The sequence below is a fragment of the Rousettus aegyptiacus genome, unplaced genomic scaffold, assembly GCF_014176215.1.
Source record: "Rousettus aegyptiacus isolate mRouAeg1 unplaced genomic scaffold, mRouAeg1.p scaffold_m13_p_4, whole genome shotgun sequence".
NCBI classification, from domain to species: Eukaryota; Metazoa; Chordata; class Mammalia; order Chiroptera; family Pteropodidae; genus Rousettus; species Rousettus aegyptiacus.
Genome location: NW_023416307.1, coordinates 32898364 through 32912220, shown reverse-complemented (window position 1 = coordinate 32912220; position 13857 = coordinate 32898364). Strand labels below are relative to the sequence as shown.

At 32.4% G+C, this 13857-nt stretch overlaps 1 protein-coding gene across 9 annotated transcripts in view; it reads right to left on the bottom strand.

Moving 5' to 3' along the window:
- NLGN1 (neuroligin 1) overlaps nucleotides 1-13857 on the bottom strand; it is a 732068-nt gene that overhangs the window by 644804 nt on the left and 73407 nt on the right. The window lies entirely within an intron of this gene.

Genomic DNA, 13857 nt, shown 5'->3' with positions numbered 1-13857 from the left:
TGTGAAAAATTAATATGCAGAAATCCATAGTTTTCATATATGCACAGAAATCAGTTATGCTGAATAATGAAAGAAAATACTCCACTTAAATAGCAAAAAAATATCAGAGATCTAGGAATAAATTAATAAGAAATGTGCAAACTCTATATAATGAAAAAAAATTAAAGCCTCTGAGGGACAAAGAACACTAAAACAAATAGGAAGCATATTCTTGCCGAGGAGGATAGAAAATCATTAAGTTGTTATTATTCTGTAAATTAATCTATTTAATTAATAGGCTTTAATAAAAATACACAACAGAATTTTTAAAACTACACTGACTATTCTAAATAACACATAGAATAAAAAGCAATTGAAGGCTAGCTAGTAAAAAATAAAAAATAAGGAAAAAGGACTATCTTTACTAGATAGCAAAATATATTATAAAGCTATGATAATTAAAAGACTGTTGTCCTGGTGGAGAGATAAAATGAGAGCGTAATCAAACTGAATTGAATTCAAAACCTAAAAATAAATCACATTTGAAAACGTAGCTAATGGTCAGTGGCATATATGAAAAGAATAATATTTCTAGTTGGTGAAGAAAAGATGTATCATACAATGAATAGCATTTTGTGACAATCTGAAAAAGTATCTGAAAAAAAGTTAGATATAACCTCATATTTTTTAACAAAATATGTTCTGCTGAATTAAAGATTTAGATGAATAAATAAATAAAATTACTCAAAGAAAACAGAAGAGAATTTTTAAAATGTAATTTAGAATGAGGAATGACTTTCTAAATTACACAAAACTCAGAAGCAATGAAAGAAAAACTAATAAATCTGACTACAGAGAGTTAAAAGATTCTCCAAAGGGAGAAAATCTCCATGAACAAAGTTAGGAGATAATGTTTAAATAGGGAAAATATTTTCAACTCATATCACATACACACACACACACACACACACACACACACACCTTTGTGATATGTAACTATATATGTAACTATATGTACATGTATTAATTACATTTATAATTGTATATATTTAAATATAATAATTATGTGTCATAGATAAATATTTATAACAATATATACATTTCAAACAAATTCTCACAAGACCCACAGGGTATATTTTAGCTTATGTTAATAAACAAAAGATCTATTTTAAATATTTAAATATTTAAATATTATCCCTTCTCTCCAATACTTTTCCTCCTACTTCTTTCCTAAGAAGCATCCTCTTGCTGCTCCTCAACCTCGGTGTCCTTCCAAAGATATTCACACATAGTCTTTCCTTTCTCTCTGTTTAGATACCAGAAATTTTTGTGGGAAATAACTGCAAAAATGTAAACAAACATTTCTGTAATTATTCATATTATTTCCTGTCTGCTGTCTTAGTTCTTATTCCTCCACTAAGAAAAATATTTTAACTCCCTATTCTATGCCAAATGCTGTGTAAGATTTCAGGGATATAATAGTGAAAAGGACCGAGGTCTGTGCTCTCATGGAGCTGGCATTCTAATGAAAGAGACAACTAATCAAGCAGTAAGTGAACAGTGTGATAAGTCTTATACCACAGAGTATACAGGACAGTGTGAAAGTTTATAGAAAGGGTGCCCTGAATACACTTTGGATGTCCATAAAATGATTTCCAGAGAAAGTGACATTTAAGCTACCCAAGAAAGATGAATAGGAGAGAGTTGGTCATGAGAATTGAGTTCCATTCAAAGAAAACAATCTGAGTATAAACTTAGACAGGAGAGAGAAACCATTGCCCTTTTCAAAAAAAGTTTAAAGTAGTCAAAACATCAACAAGGGCTTATAATGGATGATAATGATAAAAGATGAATACTGGAAGTATAAAGACTGGAGAGAGGAAAACCAATTAGGAGATAACAACAGAAATTCAATTCAAATATGACATATAATAAATGGATTTGAAAAGATGGAAGAATTTGAACATATTCAAGAGATTTTGAAGAGTTCAAATATATAAGATTGTGTGACTGATTGGACACTGGAGATGAGAAAGAGAAAGAGTTAAGAAAATTATCCCAAATTTCTCTGCTACAGAAAATCTTTGAGTTTGGGATTCTATACATAGAGTTTAGAGTGTCTGAAAGATTTCCCAGTGGAGCTGTCCAGTAAGAACTTGAATATGCTGGTCTGCAGTTTATGAGATTGACCTAAACTGGAGGTACAGATGTGGGGGTCATAACTATAAAAGTTGAAATTTAAGCCATTGAAATGGATGTGATTGCTCCAGGAAAGTACACAGAGGGAGAAGAGAGGAGGCTTTAAGGTAATGTCAAAAAAGGAACCATGGTTTACGGGGCAAGAGAAGATGAAATATCAGAAAGAGAGAAGAACAGAAACAGAAGTTAGAGAATACGATTGTAGTATCACAGCAAGTAAGGAAGAGGCTATTTCAAAAGTAAGGAGTAATCTGTATGTGTCAAATGCAATTGAGGGAACAAATAAGGTAAAGACAGAAATTTAGTTCATTGGATGTGGAACAAGCAATGTCATCAACGAGTTGTGTCTGCAGAATTCATAACTGCACTTGGCTGAAGAATAAGTGAGAGTTTGTTCCTTCTTTCTCTAACTAAAGCCGTCATTATTCTCCTATGCTAATTCTTTATCCTCTCATTACTTCATTTAAGCACTGCAAGCTCACAGTGGAAGAACAAGGAAAATTATAAGAGATAAAGAGGGGTCATACATAATGATAAAGGGTTCACTATTTCAGGAAGACATATTCTTAATGTATATGTATATCTCAAATGAAAGAATGTCAAAATATGTGAGGTAAACATGGATGGATGGATAAGAAAAACAAAAGAATCAACTGTTTTAGTTGGAGACTCTAACACCCTTCTACCAGAAATGGACAGATTTAGCAGGCAGATACTTAGTGAGTATATAGTTATACTCAACAGCACCACTAATCAACTGAATATAATTCACATATATAGACTAGCTCATTCAGTAACAGCATATTACACATTCTACTCAAGATTACACGAAACATTCACCAAGACAGACTACACTCTGTGTCGTAAAATGTACCTTTATTTAAAAAAAATTATATAATGTCTGCTCTCAGACAATGGAATTAAATTGGAAATCAATAAGAGAAAGATATCTGGAAAATTCCCAAAATACTTGGAGGTTAAGCAATACATTTCTAGATAACACATACACCAAAGAAATAAAAACCAAGACAAATTTGAACTAAATGAATATAAAAATATAATTTGTCAAAATTGGTGGGATACAGAAGCAGTGCTTAGAGGGAAAATTTTAACAGTGGATACATATATCTAAAATGAAGAAAAATCTAAAATCTAAACTTCCCCAGGAGGACTTAAAAAGAAAGAACAAATTAAGTTCAAGTATGCAGAAGAAAATAAATAATAATAATTAGAGCAAAAATCAAAGACACTTAAAAAGAAAATCAATAGAGGAAATTAACACAACCCCAAACTGGTTATTAAAAGATAAAAAATTAATAAGCTTCTAATGAGGCTGAGAACAATGACAACACCAAATGCGAACAAGGATGTGGACTAACAGGAACTCTCATTCATGGCTGGAGGAAATGCAAAATGATACAGTCACTTCACAAGACAGTGGCAGTTTCTTATAAAACTAAACACACTCTTACCATATGATCCACAATTGTGCTCCTTGGTATTTACCCAAAGGAGCTAAAAACGTATGTCACGCAAAAACTTGCACATGGATGTTTATAGCAGCTTTATTCATACTTGCTAAAACTTGGAAGCAACCAAGATGTCCTTTAGTAGGTGAATGAAAAAATTAACTGTGGTATACCCAGACAATGAGAAATGAGCTGTCAAGTCTGAAAAAGACATGGAGGAAACTTAAATGCATATTACTGATTAAAAGAAGCTAATTTGAAAAGCTTACATATTGTGTGATTCCAGCTACATTACACTCTGGAAAAGGCAAAACTATGAAGATAATAAAAAGATTAGTGGTTGGGGTGGGGAGAGGAAAGTATGAATAGGCAGAGCACCGACAATTTAGGTCAATGAAACTATTCTTTTTGCTACTATACTGTTGAATACATGTCATTATGCATCTGTTCAGACACACAGAATGCACACACTAAGAGTGAGCCTTAATGTAACTATAGGTTTTGGGTGATAATGATGTATTAGCATATGTTTGATTGTAGCAAATGCAGCACTGTGGTGTGAGGCTATGCACGTGTGGGAACAGGTTATATGGGAACTCTTCGTACTTTGTGCTCAACTTGTCTGCGAACCTAAAACTGCTCTAAAAAAAATTAAGCTGGCTCATTAATATTAAAAAAAAAAAACAGCAGAATGATTTATCTTATTGTAGGCTTTGACACCTTTTTTTTTTTTAGAGGAAACAGTGGTTTTAAGGAATAACAGCTTTTTCTCTTCAGTACACAGTGATATGCTTTGATACCAAATGTTTCAATAAATCTGTCATAAACTAGTAGAAAATCATAAAATTATTGATATTATTTTAGCTTCATTAAAATATCAAGCTTTTCCTTTATTTCCATAGAACATAGAGATATTTACTCCTGTAAATTTGTAATCTATCATATATCAAGTAGTGGTAACAATAAAAGTTTTATGCTTTGTCCTGGGTTCTTTCCACATTTATTTTTAGACAAGACCCATAGCATACATCCTACATATGATTTGTGAAAGGAAAAACCCTCTGTGCTCTCTCTAGGGCCTTCTCATCTCCTGCCAGGCCAGTGAACAAGATGAGTTTCTTTTTATAACGACAAGGCACAGAGATAATTCATCAACTGGAGAGCACAAACAATCCTTTATTCAGCAGAATGACAAAAGGTTATTTAGCTTCTGGCATCTACTATAGTTCTTGCAAGAACCAAGCCCAAAAGCCAATATGATAATTAATAAATTTCCAACATCTGGGCAGTAAAACAATTTTTTATGAATGTTAAACAATGCCAGTGCCAAATTAAAACCTCTCTTTCTTATATTTATCTATCCGAAACCTTCACAATAGAGCCAAATTTGCCAGTGTCCTGGCTATAAAATGGGAATAGTGATGACATAGTAGGAAGATATTACACAATTTGGGAAATCCATATTACTAAGTATCATTTAATCATATGGACAGTGATGATATCACCCACTGAGCCTAATGGAGAATAAACTCTTGCCAAGAGTAGAGTATCAAGTTAAATGACAGATGAGTGATATCAATCACGACACTGAAGAAAGGAGACAAATCTAAAGGAAGAACTGGAGTCTTAGTTTCTCTAATTGTCCTCCAGCAGCCTTGTTGCATTTTCATTTTTAAAAAAATAGAAAAATAATTTTGATTATGTGGTTATTTCTTGCATAAGTTAAGAAAGGTAACTTTCAAGTCCTAGAAGCCTTCAAAAACTAAGAAACACCAAATCTTAGAATCCAAATTAGCAGATCATTCAGTTCAAGCCTCTATCCTTTTTTTAGATTTTCCAACAAAAGTGGTATATAATTATGACTGTGGTTGTGTGAATTAGACAATACATGCTATTAGAATCTTTAAGGAGAAATAAATGTAGGCTAAAATACTAAAGACATTTTATGAGACAGTATAAACTGTATAAATCATAAACCCTATGTAGACTATATTGCTATTTATGAAAGATTCAATAGATATAAATTGAAAACAACATTATCTGGAATAAAAAGTAGTTATATTCACTTGAATTAAAACAGATTTACAAAAGAGGAAATTTGCTTTAAGGCATAAAGTTTACTTTTGTTGTTTAATTAATGTATCTGTCCATGAGAAATGTCCCTTTCTCCACTTGGATCAGAATCCATCATTACATCTCCACACAGAAGTTATATTTTTGAACAAAATTATTCAGAAAAATTATTAATTTTAAAGTTCAGTTATAATAAACTTGTAACTGTCTGAATCAAAAATCTTGACAGTAAATGGTATTTTCCAAAATGGAATAGGCACACCCCATGAGATAGATGGATGATGCACAAGATTGCAAGACTATCTTAGTATAGTATTAAAATATATGCATATGTCATAATATTCATACATATTTGGATGTATCCTTTCAAACATGGTTTACTAATGGGAGGATGTAATCAAAAGAGCTTGGAGCAACAAGTCTCAGTAAGGTGCACTAACCAGTGAAAGTTCTGAGTTATATGATAAAAACCCATAGACTACAAGTTGGAAGAATAATTCATTCACTCATTTCTACATTCATTCAACAAATTTAGATTGAACCATTTGATATTACTAGTATTTGATCATTTCTGACTCTAGATAAACAGCAATTTATGACGTTCATCTGATAGTTACTGTCTTTTACATTCAAGAACATTGTTATCTGTGGCAAGAAGCAGAGATATTGCTCTGCCTCCAAAAGAGAATGTAAAAGACATTTACAAAATTTGGACAAAAGTAAATATAGTATGCTAAGTTCTATAGTATTGAGGAGAACAAGATAGAATATTAAAGAATGGCATTAATCTTATATTATTTGTTGCTTTCTTTTCTGTATGTAGCCACATAACATATCATTTTGAAGACAATTAATACTTAGCACTAAGACCCAATGATTAAAATAGGGAAATGGGGGCCTTATTTAAGTTCCACCATCACAAAACCAGCTTTGGTAACTGAGCTAATGAATATACGGGAGTTTTAGACAAATACTATGAAATGTGGCTTTATTAAAACCTTTTATCTGTTTGAGTTCTAAATATGCTCTTGATAAGCTCATAAAACACTCTGAACAGAAAAATAAGCTATATAATAAATATGTGTCTTTTCTGAAGCCATTCAAAACCTGTTGGACTTTTTCTCATAAGTAAATGAATGAATGAATGAATGAATGAATGAATGAAACCACTTGCATCAGTTTTGTCCAAAATGCAAACACAGTGGTAAAAAAAAAAAGGGGGAGGGGGAATTATGAAGTGTTTATCTGTGTCTAGCAATGTAAAACGATGTTTCTGTTGACTAGATATGTTGCCTACAAGTTAAACACGGTCATTGGAATGAAATCTATATTTATTTGAAGTAATTATCTAGTTTTAATTTGAATGCTAGTGATTCCTACAAGAACCCTTCATATAAAGCCACTTCCCTGTTCTATGACTTGACTTCATATTGCTCAAATGTGACATGAATGCTTTCATGCATTTTTAACCAGTCGCCACCTTTAAATTTTAAATTTTTTCACCTGTCATTCTTGAATACAAAGAAAAACATCTCTACTAACAATCTGTATTATTGACAAGCTATTAATCGAATGCAAGGTCCAGCAACCAAAAATCCCAACACCCCTTTTTCACAAATCTGCACATGAAATACATATTTCTCTCTATACCCAATTTGATATCACCCCTCTCCATACTTGCCACAGCTTGTGTTTCTCTTTGCTCTGCATGAGTAAGTTGTCTGTATGTCTCCTTGCCCTAATAAGTTAGGAGCTAGTACAAATTCATACCTTATTCATTTCTGTCACTCCATAGAACCTGACAAAGCTTTTTTCCAGATTTGGCATGGAATAAAAGTCTGTCGAATGAAACTGTAAAACATTAATGAAGAAATAAACAGCGTACAGCAAATAATAGCAAAAACAAATTAATAAACACCAAAAAGAAACCAATGAAAACTCTCTTTCACATAAAGGCACAAAATAAACAATAACAGCAAAGCATAATAAAATAACACTATAATCATAATGCAGCAAACCTAGAAGCTATTTCATTCTGCTTTATATTTTGATTCCTTAAGCGAAGAATTTACCCTGCTACATTGTGCCAAATGTAAATTCCTATTATAGCTAAATATGATTTCTATCAAATCTATTCCTATGATTAATAACTCTGTTCCATATATCAAAGCCTAATTCTATGTGCTTATCTCCTTCACATCATGGGACCCTTGAACATTGAAGATAGATGTTTCCCACAGTCCTTTTAAAGCAAATCCATTCTCCTAAGTTTAATTTATTAATGAAAAACACATCAACACAATCAATTCATGAGTTCAGAGAAAAAGAAATTATACAATAATATTTTTAAAATTAAAAAAGTACTATGTGAACTTATATTTTTACTTGAGGTATAATTTCTAATGTTCGCAACTTTACCTAAAAATTTTAGAACTTCCTTACACAGTTATAATGTGCTGTTGGACATTCTAACGTATTATTTGTTAATGAAAAGAAAAATGTAAAAAAATCCATGAATACAGACATGTTATTTATAACTTAAATACAGTTTTGATAGCAAAAATTAGACTAAAAATAAAAGGAAATAAATAAAGATAGGCTAATAGGAGCAGTGTATAGCAAAAGCTTCAAATGGAATGAAAATAACTTTTAAAGTCTCTTTTCAAAATATTTAAATGTTGAAAACTTATTTTTGTAACAGTGTGTGTTGGCTCAGCCGGAACTGAAGGTTATATTAAAATTTTACTTTGTGCCTTGCTAGATATAGAGGAGAGGAGAGGAAGAAAACCTTCTAACTATTAGAGAATATTTGATTAACTTTCTGTCTCTAAATAGTCTTAAACATGAGCCCTGTGGGAAAAAATTTTGAACCTATTCCAGAAGCACCATCTTTCCAATAGACTTGAGATGATGAAACTATGAAGTGAGAATGTCAAGGAAAACTGTGAGAAAATGAATGATAAGACATCTAGTGGAGATGGGCTGGTTAAGCTGGAGCAGAAAGGTCGGGTGTTAGAATGTGCAAGCAATGCAAGCATAGTGTTGAGGCTGGGCTCAACCCCATCAGGACCCAATTGCTTCCATCGTCCTTGCCTATGACTTTCTGCCCTTGAGAGGAGAGTTTGATATGATTAGAGAGCTGTGTTCCTGGGGGAGCAAACTGAAGAGGTGTGGATTTCTCTCATAGTGAATAGGACAAAAACAGTAAGTTGCACGACTCAGGTGACAGATGTCCCACAGCTCCAGCACACAGAGGAGGAGAGGAAAAGTAGGACTAGTTTGCTCCAGAAGAGAGGAACTGTACAGCTTAAAGGCAATTCTGCAAGAAAGACCATGTACCCCTACACAACTTCTACCATTCCTAAAGGTATAATGATGTCTCCTTAGAGGAACGACCTGGAGTGCATTAAAGATTACACAAAAAACAGCCCTGGATTACATTTATTTGTTCATGATAGTTCCCATAATCTCAAAAGAGACCAAACAAAAGAGAAAAAAGAAGAGCTTCCGAACAACATAAAATCACCCAAGAGACAATAGGATCTGTGAGAAAAACGTAACCATATGCACCATATGATTATTTAGTTCACTGATCAAATAGAAGCATGTGCATTGGCTAGCTCTGTCTATAAAAAGAAAGAATTGCCAATCATAACTAAAAATTATGAACCAAAATTACAGAGAGGAAGAAAAAGCCAAGGCAAAAATGTAGGGGTGGGGAGGGAGGAAGCTACGGGGTACAAATAATCTTTCAGTAGTGATAGCCTAGCACTAAAAGAAGACAAAAGAACACCAGAGCAGACCTTTCATATAGTAAAAAACAAAGTATTCAGTTGTCCTGAAGGTAGAATTTTACAACACACTAGTTCTGTCACTACACTTGCCAGGTACCACATATGTACCTCTTAAGGTACATCTACTATTTTGTTCAGTTAATGAGGTAGTATTAACACCCTCATTTTTCAGTTGAGTAAACTGAGTTGTGGATAAATAAATTGCCCATGGTTGCAAAACTGCATGTTGAACAGAAGAGCCAGAAATCAAGCCCAGATGTCTTGCTTCAAAGCCAATGTCCTTCCCAGTAACAACACTTATGCTCATTAGTGGTAAAATGAAAATGTCAGGAAAGTGGATTATAATTAACAGAATGCAATATTTATAGGCACAATTAATTCATTTTTAGAATGCAGAAAAGAAAACTATGTGTGTGTGTGTGTGTATAAAATACACACTGTTTAAGAAAGCAAGGAAAGATACAACACATTCAGAAATAATTTCATTAATAAAACATATGAAACAAAATTTCTACATTTGCAAAAATAATCAACAATTACCCAGAAAATTCACTAAAACAAATGGTTAATTGCTAGTTTGCTTAAGGCCATTATACCATGGTGGAAATACTGAGTGAAAATATGTTTTCAATAGCAATCATAGAATTCAAATATATTATCATTTATTGGAGGGTAGTAATGACCATAAGAAATAAAAAATTCAGTTCCAACAATAACAAAATCTAGTTAAAAAAAGAAAAGTAACTGTGCTTTCATTTTTTTCATTTTAATTGAATGGATTTGATTGTCCCTTATCAACCATGAAAAGGTTCCTCAACCCACTCCTCCACTCTCAGTGTGACAAAATGATAAGGATGTTTCTTGCACCCTCCTTCCATTCAGAAGCATAGATTTGTATAGCCCAGAAATAGAGCGAGCCTGAGGTTAATTCTTTCTCATCAGCAGCAAACATGTATTCATTCCCTACAGTGGGAGTAAAAAATGTTAAGCAAAAAGAATTACTTCCCTGCAGAGAAGTGTGAAGTAGCATGTGTTCAAGGACCCAACTGTACTTCAAAACCTCAGTTTTGAAGTACGGCCTGAAGTGAGTTCAGTTTGGGTACAAAGCAGAATAGGGATGGAAAAGAATATTGTATTGTATTGTATTGCTAAAGCAAAAAACTTACAAAACAATTTAAAAACCCAAGGTCTTAACAACTGAATTTGAATGTAGGACCTGTGGCATTCTTTTTCATTTTAACCCTTCTTTTGAAGACTGAAGTCTCTTCCCTAAAGAGTCTTTTTGAATGACACAACTAAAAAATAGTATAATTCAGGAGTTCTTACTTTTGTGGTACAGAACCCTTGGCAATCTGCTAAAATTTAATGTTCTCTTCCCAGAATAATGTTTTAAAACTCATTTTAAACACTCATAGAATTCCAAAGAAACCAATCATACAGTCATCAGTATTTTAAATAAATCTAATTTGTAATACAGCATATTATGTGCCTATTAAGCATATTAATTAACAAACTATAGTATCAGGTCAAATAACTACCATACATTCAAAATAGAGATTACTTAAAATGATATTTTGAGATACCTGTAACAACTACAATATATGAAAAATCTTTGAATGTTGATAGGTAATGAAGTCACAATTACAGTTAGTACTAATATGTGTTGTCTAAATTCATAATTAAAGGAAATATTATAGTTTAGCAGAGGATAATGAATTTATCCATGAACTCTTAAAAATTAAAAATAAATTCTGTAATATCACAAAATCAGTTAAGCCTAAGAGTTGCAGAAAATATTATTAAATTTCATTTTGTTACAATCTGAAATATGTAGACTCTGACAGGAAGAAATGTCCAAGATATAAAATGATAACTATCGGCTTTAGTATGTTGATGTCCAAGCGTTCCAAGTTGTCTCATCTGAAAGTATGCTTTCAAGAGGATAAAAAATTCCCTTTGCCAAAGCAAAAGATAACAAATGTCATTTTGATAATAAAAGGTATAATTAATCTGGTCAGGGTTCAATGGAAGGAGCATTCTTCATTTAAGCAAAAAAAAAAAAAATGTATCTTTTGATTATATTCATGGACTTATTTATAAACATTTATTAAGTGCTTACTATGTGTTAGTGGTTTTAGAAATACCTAGCATTAATTATCATTTAAATTGTTACTTGTTCATTTGATCATTCATTACGTACAAATACATAAAATTGCTTTCATGGGCAAGCTATTTGCTGGCTGTTGTGCATCAGAAAACAATATAAATAAGGCTGTTTATTCCATGAAGCCTGTATAATATCAGGCAAGAAAGATTTCAAACAAATAGTTGTTTTAACTGTTATTTAATAACTGTGCTAATTTCAACAACAGAGGAACTGACTGTCAATGAGACGTTATACCAAGAGTATTCTCAAGGGTCAGAGAAGGCTTTTGACAAACTGACATTTTCATTGAGCTTTTAAGAATATGTAGTTATTCGCTGGCTGAAGGGAGACAGAATAGGATTCAGTGGGTGCAGAGAGCTTTCAATATGGAGGGAATGGAGTGTACCAAAGTCCTGAGACAGAAAGGAGCTCGTTATATTAAAAGACACCTAAGAAGAGAATGGCATAAATAAAGCTAGAAAGGTAGAAGTGATTAAATTCTGTAAGTCATTATGGACTACAATAAACACTTGATCATTTTCTGAAGAATTATAGGAAGCCAACATAAAGTTTTAAGTAAAGCAGTAACATCATAAACCTATGTTCTTAAAATTCACTTTGGTTGCAACATAGCAGCTAGATTAGATGTCAGGAGCTCAGTGAAGATCTGCCAGTACAGATTCTAACCCAGACAAGAGATGAAAGTGACTCGAACTCAGGTTATGGCACTGGAAACTCAATATTTGAACCACAAAATATTTACTTTGCAAACTCTCATTTTCCTCATTTTAGGTTATATTTTGAATTATTAAAGCTGATGAAAAAAAAGTTTAAATAATGTGATATAAAGGAAATCAAAACATTAACTATTTCTAGAAATACTGAAGCACACATATGAGCTATAAGTTTAAGAATCTCGAAATGTATACCACCTATTTTTTCAGAAATTCACCAAATTCTGTAAGTCATTATGGAATGAAGCTTGATATGTATGTCTTGTGTAGTGTACAAATAGGCAAATCGATAACTAGAAATGACATTCCCTATAATCTACAGATAAAATTCTGAAGTAAAAAGATGTGCCCATAGTAGTCTAATGAAACAAAAGCAAAGTTAGAAACTGTTCAACCACTGATGGTTGTCAAGATCTTCTGGAAAGAGGAATTATTGGTAACTAAAGTTGACTATATTTTTTATGATCAAGATTAATTGGCAGTTTGCGACACATATGTGCTATTATAGACCTCCTAACTACCACATTTTTGATGTTGCTGTTTTTCTATTTTGTTGCCAATAACTCATGTGTGTTATTTCTTCTCTTCAGTGAGAAAAGGAAACAAAATATCTTCAGTAGGGAATAATAAGTGAAGGAGAAAGAATCCCAGTCAGGGCTCTCTTGGATATGCACTCAGAATTTTCCATGAAAGATATCATAAAGTGAAAATTACCAAGTATCAGATTTACAGTGCTGTTCTCCATAGCACCTTTGGAAATAGCATTAAAATGTCTTTCAAAATAATTAGAGACTGGTAAACCAACAAATTAATAAACTATCCCCAGGTGGCCTCAAAAAGATAATGTGGTTCCTACAAAGTGACAAGCATTCCCAGGGAGAACAGCGGGCACTAGGAATGTCTGGTTCTATAACAGCTTAGTAAGCTAAATTGATCAACAATCTTAAAATATAAGTGAAAACAAATGGTTTAATTCAAAAGGTAAAATCTTTCACAAATGATTTTTTATAAAACATATTTATAGAAATATTTCTCACAGACAATTTTGCTTTTGTAAATTATCAGATGACAAGAATAAGCCTTTGCACATTATCTCATGCTGTTCAGTATTTGGCTTGAAGCCCAGGAGAGGGTCATGCCTTTATAATGATGGAAAATCCAACTATAAAGCAGCCAAGGGGTTCAGAAAGTGCTACTAAGGAATGAGAAAATGAGGTGCCTGTACTGCTTTGCACACAGTAGGTACTCAGCAAATATTTGGTAATGGATTTGTTCTATATTTGTCACCATATTGCTTAATTCCTATATATTTACTTAGCAGGCTTTAACCAAGATTCTAAGTATCCAAGTCGTATATGGAACTTAATATCTGTGAGGCTTCAGAATAGTTATTTGATGTCTTTAACTGTCAATTTCCTCACTTGTAAAATAGGGTTAATTATTCATATAATATATACATTAGA